The sequence below is a fragment of the Mesoplodon bidens genome (genome assembly GCF_964165515.1).
Source record: "Mesoplodon bidens genome assembly, chromosome: 6".
Lineage (NCBI taxonomy): Eukaryota > Metazoa > Chordata > Mammalia > Artiodactyla > Ziphiidae > Mesoplodon > Mesoplodon bidens.
Window position 1 is genome coordinate 84,261,349 of NC_138162.1, and position 13,555 is coordinate 84,274,903.

General features: G+C 39.1%; 1 long non-coding RNA gene across 1 annotated transcript in view; it reads left to right on the top strand.

The window, feature by feature from the left end:
• The first annotated feature begins 13,396 nt into the window (after positions 1-13,396).
• Positions 13,397-13,555, top strand: part of LOC308619048 — a 306,591-nt gene continuing 306,432 nt past the window's right edge. Inside the window, exon 1 of the long non-coding RNA XR_014016115.1 lies at positions 13,397-13,441. This is a non-coding gene — a long non-coding RNA (uncharacterized lncRNA). The remainder of the gene's footprint in view (positions 13,442-13,555) is intronic.

Below are 13,555 nucleotides of genomic sequence, written 5' to 3' on the forward strand. Positions count from 1 at the left end.
ATCAATAGAAGAATGGGTAAAGATGATGTGGTATATGTATACAATGGACTATTTACTCAGCCACAAAAAATAATGAAATTCTGCCGTTTTCAGCAATACCCTGCTTATCTTCTTGGTTTGTTTTGTTGTCCATCTCCTCCACTAGAATGTTATGCCCTAGGAGAGTAGATAATTTTTATGTCTTTTAAAAAAATTTAGAAAACAGATACTGAGTTACAGGTACTCTTCTAGGTACTGGGGATATGACAATGAACAAAACAGGTAGAAATCCCCGCCCTCCTGGATCTAATGTTAAAGTGGGAAGAGACATATGATAAAGGAGATAACAAGAAAAATATATTAGGTGGTGATAAGTGCTATGAAAAATCTGAGCAGGGAAAGAGGATAGAGGCTCTAATTGGAGGGAGGAACACTTTCCCTGAGGAGATGGCATTTGAGCAGAGGCCTGAAGCTAGGGAAGAAGCAACTCAGGAAGCCATCTGGGGAGGAGGGAGCTCTATATGCAAAGTAAACTCGATACAGACCTTTGGTAGCACACACTTCAACCTAGGGAAAGCTGATTAATCCTCTTCAATCTTGTTCCTTTGTTTCGTGACTGTGGCTTACAAGATCAGTGTATATTCCAAATGAAAATTCTATTCCCCACGAGAGTCAACTTGCTTCACTGTTCAGTGTGGAAAATCAGTTCTCCATCCCAAAACCTGGAGCTGTTCACCTTTGCAGGGTTTTGGTCCTATGGGGATTTGGGAAAAAATGTGTTGTCTTATTTGTATCTACTTCTGGAAGACAATTCAAAGGCAGGACTTCCTGATGTAATTTATAGTGAGATAAACTTAAAAAGCACAATATTCTTTTTAATATTGTAGAATAAATGGCTGCATATGTGATGTAACGTTGTCTTTCTCCTTCTGCCTCCTTGACCACTAAGTATTCCTGAAAGCTTCTCATTACTATTATTAGTTGAATACAAATAGAACAGTAAGTGATATTCTCAAACTTTTTAGGTGTCCCTAATCTTCCTATTTCAACCTTCCCTGTCAGTGGCTTAGGGGTGTATTTGCCTCTGATTAAAAAGTTTGAGCTTTTCACTAGGTATCCTGTAGCCAGATTGGCAAAGTAGGTGTGAAGGGCTCTGGAATCCCTGTCATATGCAAAATAATGGGAGGAACGAGAGAGAGGACCAAGAAAAGGCTCCAAGGACTTTCTTCAAGTACTGGATGGTCTTCCTTGGGATGGTGCAACAGTTTTTCTGTGTTCCACCAGAATGCCAAGTTAGGACAAAGGGTTGGAATCTGTGCTCAGCCAGTTTTTGGCTCAACATGAGGAGAATCATTCTAAAAGTCGTAACATTCCAGTAGTGGAATTGCTTGCCTCTGAAGTAGTGAGTTTCCCATTGTTGAAAACATTCAAGCTGAGCCTGGATTGCTGAAAGTATTCAAGCTTTCATATTGACTGGCAATGTGAAAGAAGTGTTCTGCATTTGATGTTGAGTTGGCTTAGATGAACTCAAGGGTCCTGGTCGTGCTTAGCTTTTGTGATTCTATGGCATGAGATAAAGACTGTGACTCAGTTTATTTCCTGAGTTTATTTATAAATAGAGACTCAAAGGATAGGGCTGATGGTGTTGCCAGGCTCTTTCTTTGTGGACAGATCTCATGTTACTGAAAGGTGAAATCGCAAGACGAATTTAATGGAAGACTGTCGCTTTGACATCTTCCTCAGACAGTAACCACCTGTCAGCCTGTGGTGTGAAGAAGGCAGCAGGGGACCTGGGGGACCCGCGAGGCTTCAGCTGACTTATGTTGCTGCTGCCTCCAGTTACTTCATCTTCTTTGCGTGACAGCTTAATGACATCACCATACATTTATGGAAAGAATAGCACCAGAAAAAGAACAAGTTTCCCAACTGCGTCTCTTTAAAAATTTTTAATTTTATTATCACAAATTTAACTTACAGAAAAACAGTATCATAAACTTTAATTTACAGAGGATAGAGTGGCATAGAGGAAAGAGCCTTAGAACTTTCATCTTGACTCTTTCTTTGCAGTGGATCTATCACTGTTAACCTGCTTCCCCTCAATGTGGAGGATTATAATTCTCCATGCTATTGAGTCTGGGCTTGCTTTGGCCAATGAATATAAATGTAAGTGGAACGTGGCCATTTCTGGGCAGAAGCTTTAAAAAGTCAGTTTGAACTTCACTCTGGTTTTTTTTTTCCCTCAGCCACAATCCTAGGCCATGGTCCCAAGGGTGTTGCTTCATCCACCTGGGTTGCAGAATGAGGGTGATGCAGAGGAGAGCCACAGCTGGCTGTGACAATCATGTTGCAAGAGTGAGAAAACATCCTTTGTGGGAAGCTGCTGAGATTTTGGGGGTTAGCTGTTAATGTGGTGTAACTGAGAGCATCTTGACAGATACAGAAATATATTAGCTTTGCAATAGCTAAGAGAGAGCTTAAGTCTCTTAATGATCACGATAATCATAATAATTATACTAACAGTTAACTTTAATCGGCGCTTTCTACGTGCCAGGTGTTGTCTTCGGTACTTCCCTTTTCACAGCCATTTGATGGGATATATATTATTAACATAATGTATATTTTATAGGTGAGAAGACTGAGGCAGAGACTTCAAGTGACTTGCCAAAGATCAGACATCTAGTGAGTGACAGAGCTAGGATTTGATCTTATTCATGACTGAAGCCGGAATCCTGGCTCTCAGCACAGTTTCCTGAGTTGTCATTCTTCTTGATTGTTCCGGTTTTCAAACTTCTCATCTGTAAAGTGAGGCTAGCAGTACCAACTTTCACGTCACTTTTCTTCCTCTTGTTGATGGTTTGAGGAAAGACCCAGAAGAAGGGAAGGCTTTCTGGTTTCTCCTTTGCTTCCCAGGATAATGGAGACAGAATCTGAAAACAGGTCCCAGAAGATATTTGGGTGTGGAACAGTTAAACTGAGAGTAACATACCCTTGTTTGACCTCTTTTGGCCATACACCAAAGCAAGGATCCAGTATGATCTGATTAAACACGGGGCAGGCCGTGATCAGCCACAGTGGAGCCCGAGTGGCTGTGGTAAGGTGAAAGGCCAGGACAGGTGCTAGTCTCACAGCTCAGTTATGGCAAGACCTTGAAAAAAGTGGCATGGTCTCAGCATTGCGATGGTTCAGCATAAGGGGACCGAAGAAACTTTTCTCCCCTACGGTCTGAATGAAAGCAGTAGCACATAGGGAAAGCACTTCAGAAGATCCAACAGAGAGCCTCCCTTGGTTGTTTCATGCAAGAGTCAGTGGGTTGGAGAGCATCATAACAAACCACAAATGACCACAGAAATAATTGGGTGCAGCTTTTACCCAGATTGTTTAGATATCTGCTGTTCTTTCTGAAACAGTCTGAAAAATATACCACACTTGGAATTTTTGAAGCCCCAGGGAGAGAATTGAGAGGCCACTATTTTTTCCCTAGCAACCTTATCTTCCTTCTATTCTAACAACATTTTTCCTCACAAAACTGGCCATTTCCTTGTTTTTTTTCCTGTAGAATTACTATGTATGTGTGGGAGTTTGATCTACCCACCGTATAACTGCATTGCTCCTTTCTAGCAGGAGTTTATAATAGTTTTATGATTAATCCCATTTGTTTCGGACTTTTTAGGAATATAGTATTATTAGATTAGGTTCAAAGTAAGCGAAATTATCCACCTACCTGAATAATATCAAGTGTGAGTATGTGCGTGTGTAAGCGAAAGGGGAAGAGAGGAAAAGAGAGAGGAGAGAAAATGTAAGTGTAACATTAACTGACCCTTTTATCACAATAACTTTAACATCAATATCCTTCCCAATTAGTATTCATCCCAGTTCTTTGGCAGAAGTACCAGGTTACAAGCCAGTGAAAATAAGTAAAGGAAGAGGAGGCTCAGGATGATGGAAGCAGTGGGGGAAATTTTTCCAATTGTCTCCAGCTAGTGAAACAGATTGTGGTTGTTCTTGCTGCTCTTCCTCCTCTCTCTTCTACTCCTTCCTCTTCCTCTTTTTCTTTGTCTTTGCCTTCTTTACCTTTTGAATTCTTTTTTTTTTTTTTTTTTTTTTTGGTACGCGGGCCTCTCACTGTTGTGGCCTCTCCCATTGCGGAACACAGGCTCCGGACGCGCAGGCTCAGCAGCCATGGCTCGCGGGCCCAGCTGCTCCGCGGCATGCAGGATCCTCCCGGACCGGGGCATGAACCCGTGTCCCCTGCATTGGCAGGCAGACTCCCAACCACTGCGCCACCAGGGAAGCCCCCTTGAATTCTTTTTTATATAGTAAAATATACATAAAATTTGCCATCTTAATCATTTTAAGTGTATAGTTCTGTGACATTAAGTACATTCAATCATCATCATCATCATCCATCTCATCCAGAGCTTTTCTCATCTTGCAATTCTGAAATTCTGTACCTGTTAAATGATAACTCCCCATTTCTCCCCCATCAGTCCCCTGGAGACCACCATTCTATTTTCTTCTCTGTGAATCTGACTACTCTAGGCAGCTCATATGAGTGGAATCATATTGTATTTGTTCTTTTGTGACTGCCATATTTCACTTAACTTAATGTCTTTAAGGTCCATCCATGATGCAGCATGTGTCAGAACTTCCTTCCTTTTTAAAGGCTGAATAATATTTCATCGTAGGTCTATACCACATTTTGTTTATCCTTTCATCTGTGGATGGATATTTGTATCGCTTCCACCTCTTGGCTATTCTGAATAATGCTGCTATGAACATAGGTGTATAAATAGTTGTTTGAGTCCCTACTTTCAATTCTCTTGGGTATATACTTAGAAGTGGACCTGCTGGATTACATGGTAATTCTGTTTAAAATTTGTTTTAGAAATCGCCATACTATTTTCCATATTGGCTGCACCATTTTACATTTCTACCAGTAGCACACAGAGGTTCCATTTTCGCCACACTTGTTATTTTCTATTTTTTTAATAATAGAAAGCACTTGTTATTTTCTATTTTTTAAATAACAGTCATCTTAATGGGTATGAGGTGGTATCTCATTGTGGTTTTGATTTGCACTTCCCTAATGATTAGTGATGTTGAATATGTTTTTATGTACTTCCCATTTGTATAGATACTTTGGAGAAATGTCTTTTCAAGTCCTTTCCCATTTTAAAATTGGTTTATTGTTGTTTTGTTGTTGAATTGTAGGACCTTTTAATATATTCTGGTTATTAACCCCTTATCAGATATATGATTTACAAATATTTTCTTTCATTCTGTGGTTGCCTATTCACTCTGTTGATAGTGTCCTTCATGCACAAAAGTTTTAAGTTTTGATGTAGTCCAATTTATCTACTTTTTTCTTATGTTGCCTGTACTTTTGATGTCATATTCAAGAAATCAGTGCCAAATTCAATGTCACGAAGCTTTAATATGTTTTCTTCTAAGAGCTTTATTGTTTTAGCTCTTACTTTTAGGTCTTTGAGCCATCTTGAATTAATTTTTGTATCACCTTCTTTTTTTAAAGCAGAAAGAGTACTACATTTTACAGATGTAACTTGCTCTGTTTAAGGCATTGTGCCTGGCACTGTGTGGGACTCAGATATATGAAACATGATTCTGACCTCAGGAGTTTAAAAGATGAGCACACAGTAGCCATACTATGAAGCAGGAAGTGGACTTAAAGGACAGGTAGAAATAAGCTAACTTCACTCTGGTTTCTTATAGTAACATGGGAGCTTCAGGTTTTGTAGTGTACTTTGTGCAAATCATAGGCCAAAGACAGCACAAAAAAAGGTCAAAAAGTGGAAGATAAACTGACCAAGATGTGATGGATGACAGAGTCAAAGTCCCTTTGTGTAGAAGAAGCTGCTTATTGGGGTTTTATCTCCTCCAGGCTCCAGCACTGCAACTATAACTATCAGTAGCTCTGTCCTGTTCAAACACCATCAAATAGTACCTGAATGGGCTATTTTAATTCCAGATTTTATAAATCTGGAATTTATAAAAAGTGGCAAAAAAAGACTTGTTGAGAAAGCAAGCATAGACATATAGACTGATAACTTCAGAGCAGATCACTTCTTATTAAGAGTGGCTAAGGAAAATGCCTTTACACTATCTCTGTCTGGATCCTCTTCTTGAGGGCCTGGTTCCATGTGGTTTCTTGATTTGTTTCTTGGTTCTGTGCTGTTTCATGTCAGTCCATGTGATACTAGTCACTGCTCTGACCCAGGACAGCTCTACTTATTCATTACAGGGAATTCTCAGTTTCTACCTTGACATTTCTTGACATTTAAAGAATAAAAATTTTATCATATCACATTAACCCTTTTTATTTTATCCATAATTCTTTTTCTATCTCAAATTGTTTGTGTATTTATTGCACCCCTAAATGTAAGCTCCATGGAGGCAGGGGCTTGTTTCTCTGCTGTATCTAGCACTTAGAACCTTATCTGGCACATAGTAGGTACTCAGTAAATACGTGTTGAATAGATGAATGTATAGATAAGACAGCTATTTTTGTTCCTGTTTGATACTGCACAAATCTGTGCAAATTAGAATTTCTGAGTGTGCAGCATTGTTCTAAATGTATACTTTCAAATACTTTCTAAAAATATGTTCTTCTCCGTGTCCCTCTGAATGAGGGTTTTTCTGTTTCCCTGGTTTTTGGTAGGAGAGAGATAACTTGTGTAATAAGCCTCATAAAGAGGCTTCGTACCGTTCAGATGTGTAATCCCTCTCTGGGCACTTCCTGTGCCACACCATTAAATGTCTAGCCTTGACTACACAGTTGGATTCTTCCACTGTCTCTTTGAAGTTATATGGTTTAGTTCCTGAATTCCTTCTGGCTGCATACACTTCAGAGCAAAGTGCCTGTTCTGTCAATAACCAACACCTAGGTAACCTGGGCAAGTTATAAAATTTCTTCGTGCCTTATTTTTCTCATATGTAAAATGGTGATAGTAATAGTATCAATAATTAAAATTGGTTGAGTTGGGCCCTGTTCTAAACATTTTACATGCAATAGACTTTAATGTTTAATAACAATGAAGTGGGTACTATCATTATCCTCATTTTATAGAAAAGGAGATTGAAGTACAGAAAGCTTAGGTGCTTGGCCCTAAGTCTCATAGATAGTAAGTGCTGGAGGTGGAATTCAAACCCATGGAGTTAGACTCCAGAGCTAGCACTTTGGGGCATAGATCCCTGATCAAGGGATTATGAAGAGGATAAGATAAAAAATGTAAATTTCTTGGCATAGTGTCTGGACCAGAGTCATCACTCCATAGATGTCAGTTGTTCTTTTTGCTAACGACTCATCTCCCTCTGTGACCAGTACAAGGAAGCCCTTATGACGACCACAAATACCAGCTGAAGAGTACAAAGGGATAAAGTGTAAGTGGGCAAAGAATGAATAAGGATATTGTAATTGGGAGCAGTTTTAATGGAAGGGTGAATCCTGAGTAGAGAGTAGAAGATCTAAATAAACCCAGTTCTTACATAATAAAGAAATAGAGAAGCTTAAGGCCTTAGATTGAGGCGAGTTTGAGAAAAGTCTGTGGAGACAGTGGCAGTTCTGCATGTAACACCAGTGAGGGAGGAGGGTGCCTGAAAATGGGGTAGTGATCCCACCCTCCGTTCTGAACACTCCGGCTATGGGAAGAGAGGATTTCCATGACAGAAGTTCCAGGCAAGTGGGCGTTGGAGCAGGAAGGAGCGTTGCTCCAGTCCCTGAATAAAAAATGCCCACTGTTTATTATCCTCTTATATGTTTACTGTATCCTGCAGGTATGTACGGTCTTTGAAATTCCAGCAGGAAGATGAATGGGGGTGATTTCAGTAGGGGAGAGGCAAACTACCAGCGCATCAAATAGATATGATGATAAGATAAGGCACCTTGGCAGGAAATATATCTAAAGGATATATATCTAAATATATCTAAAGAGTTATAGGATAAAAAAAAAAGAGTTATAGGATCCTTCCCATATATTAGGAAAAAATATGTTTAGGTTATACTATAGCACATTGCTGAGAAGGTTGAGAGACTTGGGAGATGACACGCAAAATAGCATACAAAATAAATTATTTCAAAACTTGATTTAAGAACATAGGAATGAAGATGTCTAGCCTTACATAACACACTCCAGAGCTAGAAAGTTCATTTTAGGAAGAGCAGGAGAGAAATTTAACTTGACAAAATCTAAACACACCCAAAAGAAAAAACTATTTAAAATAGGAAGTAAAAGAGAATAGTGTGTAAGTTTGGGAGGTGGGATGGGATGACATCAAAATGCTTTTCTTTGTGGTCTCATATCACCACCCCACTTTTCAGGAGGCTAGAACCTTTCTTGGACAAACCATTTCATCAAAGGATCAGACTGTCTAGTTCTTAGAGGAATGTAAGCCACAATAAGAAAACAAATGGGAGATCAGGGTGGTTGTAACAGAGCCTAGGGCGAGGTATAACCCTGGATCTTTTGCTTTAGACCAAGCAGGCTTCTCTAGCTTTATTGTGCATGTGAATCACCTGAGGAGCTTTTTAAAATGCAGATTCTTATTCATTCAGTGGTGGTGTTCTGATTAAGTGTGTGTGTGTGTGTGTGAGAGAGAGAGAGAGAGAGAGAGAGAGAGAGAAACTGAGAGGAGAGACAGGCAAAGTGAGAGAAAGACAGAGACAAAGTTGAGCTCCCTTCAGGGCAGCTTTGGAATTTTAGTGAGAGACAGAATTAAAATAGGAAAAAGGACAGGAAAAGTGGGAACATGGTAGCAATTAGATAGTGAGGCCAGTGCCCCAACCTGATTAACATTTCTGTTTTCCGTTCTTACTGGACATCCTTCCAACATTCTCTGTTCTGTCTCATTTCATGGATGTGTACACCCCATTCCCTCTTTTTGAAATGTGTTTTCCCTGCCTCCATCAGATCCCTTCATCACTCAGAGGAGACTTTTCTCATCAGGCAAGATCTTCAAATGTTCCTATAGCATATGGTCTTTTTCTTTTTATTACTCTTTTCATACTTATAAACGTTCATCATTTTTCAAGTACAGGGATGGGTCCATTTTGTTCTTTCCAGCCTCCTTACGCCTAACCTAACATAGTTCCTGGCATGTAGTAGGTGTGCCGTGTACATTTTGAATGAATAGATGAAATAGTGTGGATGATCATATGTCCTAGATTTTCTGGACCTTAGGCCTTTTAGACCATGTGTAACCCCAAATGAAAAATCTAGTCCTGGAGCCATCAGAAAATATTAACAGGATGAGTTGAAGGGTAAAGGAGGAAAAAGCAATGAGTGGACACAATTAGTCAAATTTAAGGTAGGAGAAAAACTTGGATTCAGCCAGAATATGTAAGAGGAAACCACCAGATAATAATATGAGTGATACTATTTTCTTAAGCACCTAGTATGTACCAGACATGGTCATAATGGTCATAATATATTCAGTTTCATCTTGAATCCTTACAAAAATGTTGTTAGGTAGACCTTAGGTGGCAGAAACTGTGGCCTATAGAGGGTAATAATTTTCCCAGGTCACTTGGCAAGGAAGTCATGAAGAAGATTCGAATTCAGAGGCCTTGACCTTGTCATTGCATCAGTATCCATCATCTGCCTTCTCCAGTAGCCTGTAAAACCCATGAGAGCAAAAGTGTCTGTTCTGTTCTTGGCTGTGTCCCCAGCACCCAGCATATTTTTTCATGTGTATGTACTCAAAAATAATTGCTGAATGAATGGTCAGTACAATTTGAAATTACATGTCCTTTCTATTTTTTGTGTTATATAACCATGTATATATATGTAAAATACTAAAAAGGAGCTTTACCAAAAGGCACCTGTTTCCTTCTTTGACCTTGAGTTGTGTTTCTGAAAACTCCTCTGTTAGGTTAGAACAATGTTTTTCAACTTTTTTTCAGTATTTCCCCCTACCCCCCACCATTCAAAGAGCCTCTGAGATTTTTTTTTTCTAGAAGCCTCCCCCATGAAATTTTAATACCACAGTTACACTGTATATCTGTTATGTATTGTATATATATTTCTGTGTTTTATACATAGTAAGAGTAAGATTTTTTTTGCCCTGCTCTTCCCCTCGCAAGAACCAATTTCACTCCCTTGGGAGCCATATCACCCTGCTGAGAATGCATGGATTAGAAGGTGGCACATTGGAGTAAAACCGTGAAAGCACTTAAAATATGTTTTATGTTCAGTTCACAGAGACGCAGTGATGCAGGAGAGATTGTCAGTGATCTCCCCATTGTCATACTTCTCTTCTTCTTAAGTAATCAATTGCAAATTTTTAGCTAAGCATAACCATCAAACTAGAGGACTGTATATTCCCTTGTCTACCCTGACACCTCCTTCCCTTTGGCTAACTGAGCACAGTGACACTGAGCCAAAGTACTACCTTTCTTAGCCTTCCTTATAGACTCCCTTTGGCTACCTGACCAAGTTAGAGCTAGTGAGCTAAAAGCAGTGGGAGAGAAATAAATTGTCTACGTTAAGTTATTATATTTTGAAGGTCTCTGTTACTCACAGCTGAACCTAACACTAACTGGTACAATCCCATTTTCATTATACTTTAAATTATTAATTATTAGTTCTGTGTAATTAATTGACATTTATCAGGCCACACGCCTTATAAATTTTTCAGGATTTCTCCCTACGTTCTTCGTTTGTGTCCACTGTCATAATTTTAATGACTTGCATTAAACATTTGTATAGAGACAAAAAAAAAAGTCATGGCATTTTGCATGTATAATATTTGCTACAAATCGTGACTACAATGGAAGTCCACTAATTTTGAATTTATGACTTACAGTCTGTATATAATTGAATTTTGAATAAGAGGAGTTCTCAATTAGGTAAGGATCATTAAATACTCAGGAATAATCGGGAGGTAGTTGGAAAAGAGAAAAAGGAGGAAAAATAATATTAGATAAAGTCAGGAACAAAACTCATTTATTCTTTAGATTCATTTAGGGAAGAAGGAAGAAGAGAGGAAGCCAAGGAATATTTGGAAATTCACTTTGGGTTGCTCTTGATTAGCAGGAAAAAATAAAGATCTAAAGGTCAAAGTAAGTGTCAGAAGAAAAATTCAAAAACATAAACCCATAAGGAAAAAATGTGCTTGTGCTGATTTGAATTAGGGATTTGCCCACTGCTATAGGAAAGCCTCTGGAAGACTTGTCACCTGCAGGCTTGGTACAAGAGCCATCAATTATTTAGCCTAAAAATGAGGGGTAAGAGGTGACATCAGGAATTGGACATTATTAAGTTTTTTTTTGTCTTTTTGTTTTTGCTGGGCATTTGATTGCAAGGCCTTTTATAGTGGTAACCAGCAAAATGACTCATAGCAAAGTACAAAATTGGGCAATAAAAACTGTAGACCTTTCATAGATTTTAAAACAAATAACAAAACAGAAAAATTAAGAGAGAGTTTGGTTGCTTTGTAAAGCTGGATCAAGAGAAAACGTTTGACAGGATGGAGCTATTGCTTAATTTAAGATCATGTAAACAAACAGGTTCTCTCCCCCAAGTCATAAATCATGCAAAAAAATGTTGTTAGTCATGCTGTATGTACTATCTGTATGGCAGACATTGTTAGTATGTAACCAACAGCCATTCCCCTCAACTTCCTTGTTAACCAAACCTGCATTTTGGTCAGAAAGGTCAAGTGCCCTGCCTAAGGACTGAGTCAGCCTTGACTCACATGTCTAAGTGAGTCATGGAGCTTTTTTCCCATTTGTCAGATTTTCCCAGCCACCACTGCAGCCAGAAGTGATCATGTGACTCAGTTCTGCCCAATAACCTGTCGGTAGGAAGTCTGCTAGGGAGCATTTGTGAAATATTTTCCTGTTCAGATAAAAATGCAAGGATTTACAGAAGGAAGTTTGTCCCCTTTGCCCATTTTCCCCTGCTCGGTATGCTGGTGTGATGAAGTGCTGACTGGATGTGTATTGGGCAACTTGTGTGACCTTGAAGTGACAAGAGATAAAAAGCATATACGTAGAGACTGATAGAGTTTAATTTTGTAAAAAGTCTGTTTTGTTTGGAGTCTGGGTTTTGGAAGACATTATTGATCTGCTAACTTACACCATGGTTGCTCTTGGGTAAGATATTGTAGGTTTGATAATGCAGTGAGAAATAGAACATGGAAATAGCTAATTGGGGCAGCAAGAATTTCCTTATATGATAGCAGGGCAGACCATTTTGTGTGGTAGTTACCCTCTCTCCCAGCTAAATGGCAGTGAGCAGACAATTCTGATTTCCTGTAAGTTAGTGGTTTCCTTGTATTGACACCATCCTTTGACACCAAATTTGGAAATACTCTTGAGAAATAGGGGAGGGGAGACATAGGAGAATTGCTAACTTGTCTCCCTGGGTTCGTGTACATTTAAAAAATATTTTTGCCAATTTGGTGGTAAGTGAAGGGCATAGAAAAATGAAACTAGCCAATTCTGAATTGTTCTCACCAATCTTTGAGCCCATACCAGCCTTTGTAATCTTGCCTAATTCAACTACCCTTATGGTTTAAGCCTCTGAGAACTGGGTCATTTGTTACTTGTAGGCCAAAGCATATTTAATGAATGCCAATGGAATTCCAACAAAAAGTGGCTGGATTGTAAAAGAGACAAGGGCCACTGGAGGGAGTGGCCAGTATCCAGGCACTCTCATTTTATATGCTGACAATGCCGATCAAATGAAAAATTACACAAATGAATAAGAGTCCTGAATGACGTACAGATATGGGAGAAAAGAATACGTAGATATTGACCTAAGTCCAGCCACATCCTGGCACTAGAAGTGATAGAAGTTCAATATAGTGGCAAGAGTTGGAAGACCTGGGCTTAAAACTCATCTCCACTACTTACTAGTTGAGTGACTCTTGGTAGATAGATCACCTCTCTGAGCTTCAGACTCCTTATTTGTAAAAAGGGAATAATAATATCCACTTCATGGGGTGGTCGTGAGATAGTTTGAGATGTCATACAGTAAGTTTATGGTGGCCAATATGTACTAGATTCTGAGCAATAGAGGATAATAAGCTGTTTTCACATCTGTGATGAATATAGAAAGTTGGGGCCTTTGAGAAAGTCGCTTAAACATCTTTGGAGCTATATTTCATAATCCATAAAAATTAAAGGTTTGTACTAGATGTTTTTTTTTCATTTTCTGGATTTATGCATTTATTTCTAACTATACAGGAACAAATTCAGTAAGTAGGGAAAGACAAAGAAAGAGAAATATGAAGAGAATGAAGCCTGTGGGAGACTGGCCCCTTAAATAGGAAAAGGGCTGTAGGCAAATTTCACCTTTGTACTTTCCTTTGATCCTCACAGATCCCTGGTTGTGCCCCATCCCCCAACGGTTTTTTTTGAAAAGAGAGCTTCAGAGGGGCTGCATAAAGTGAGTGGAGGGGAGGATTGAAGCAGTGGCTCATACACCAAGTCTAGTGTTTGGAGGTAAGAAAGCTTCTTGCTTCACATCTTGCTTCACACATGCACACACTGCAGTCTCAACACCACACAAGGGGGCAGTGAGATGAGATTTTAATACTCTCTGCTGGGTCATTGTGC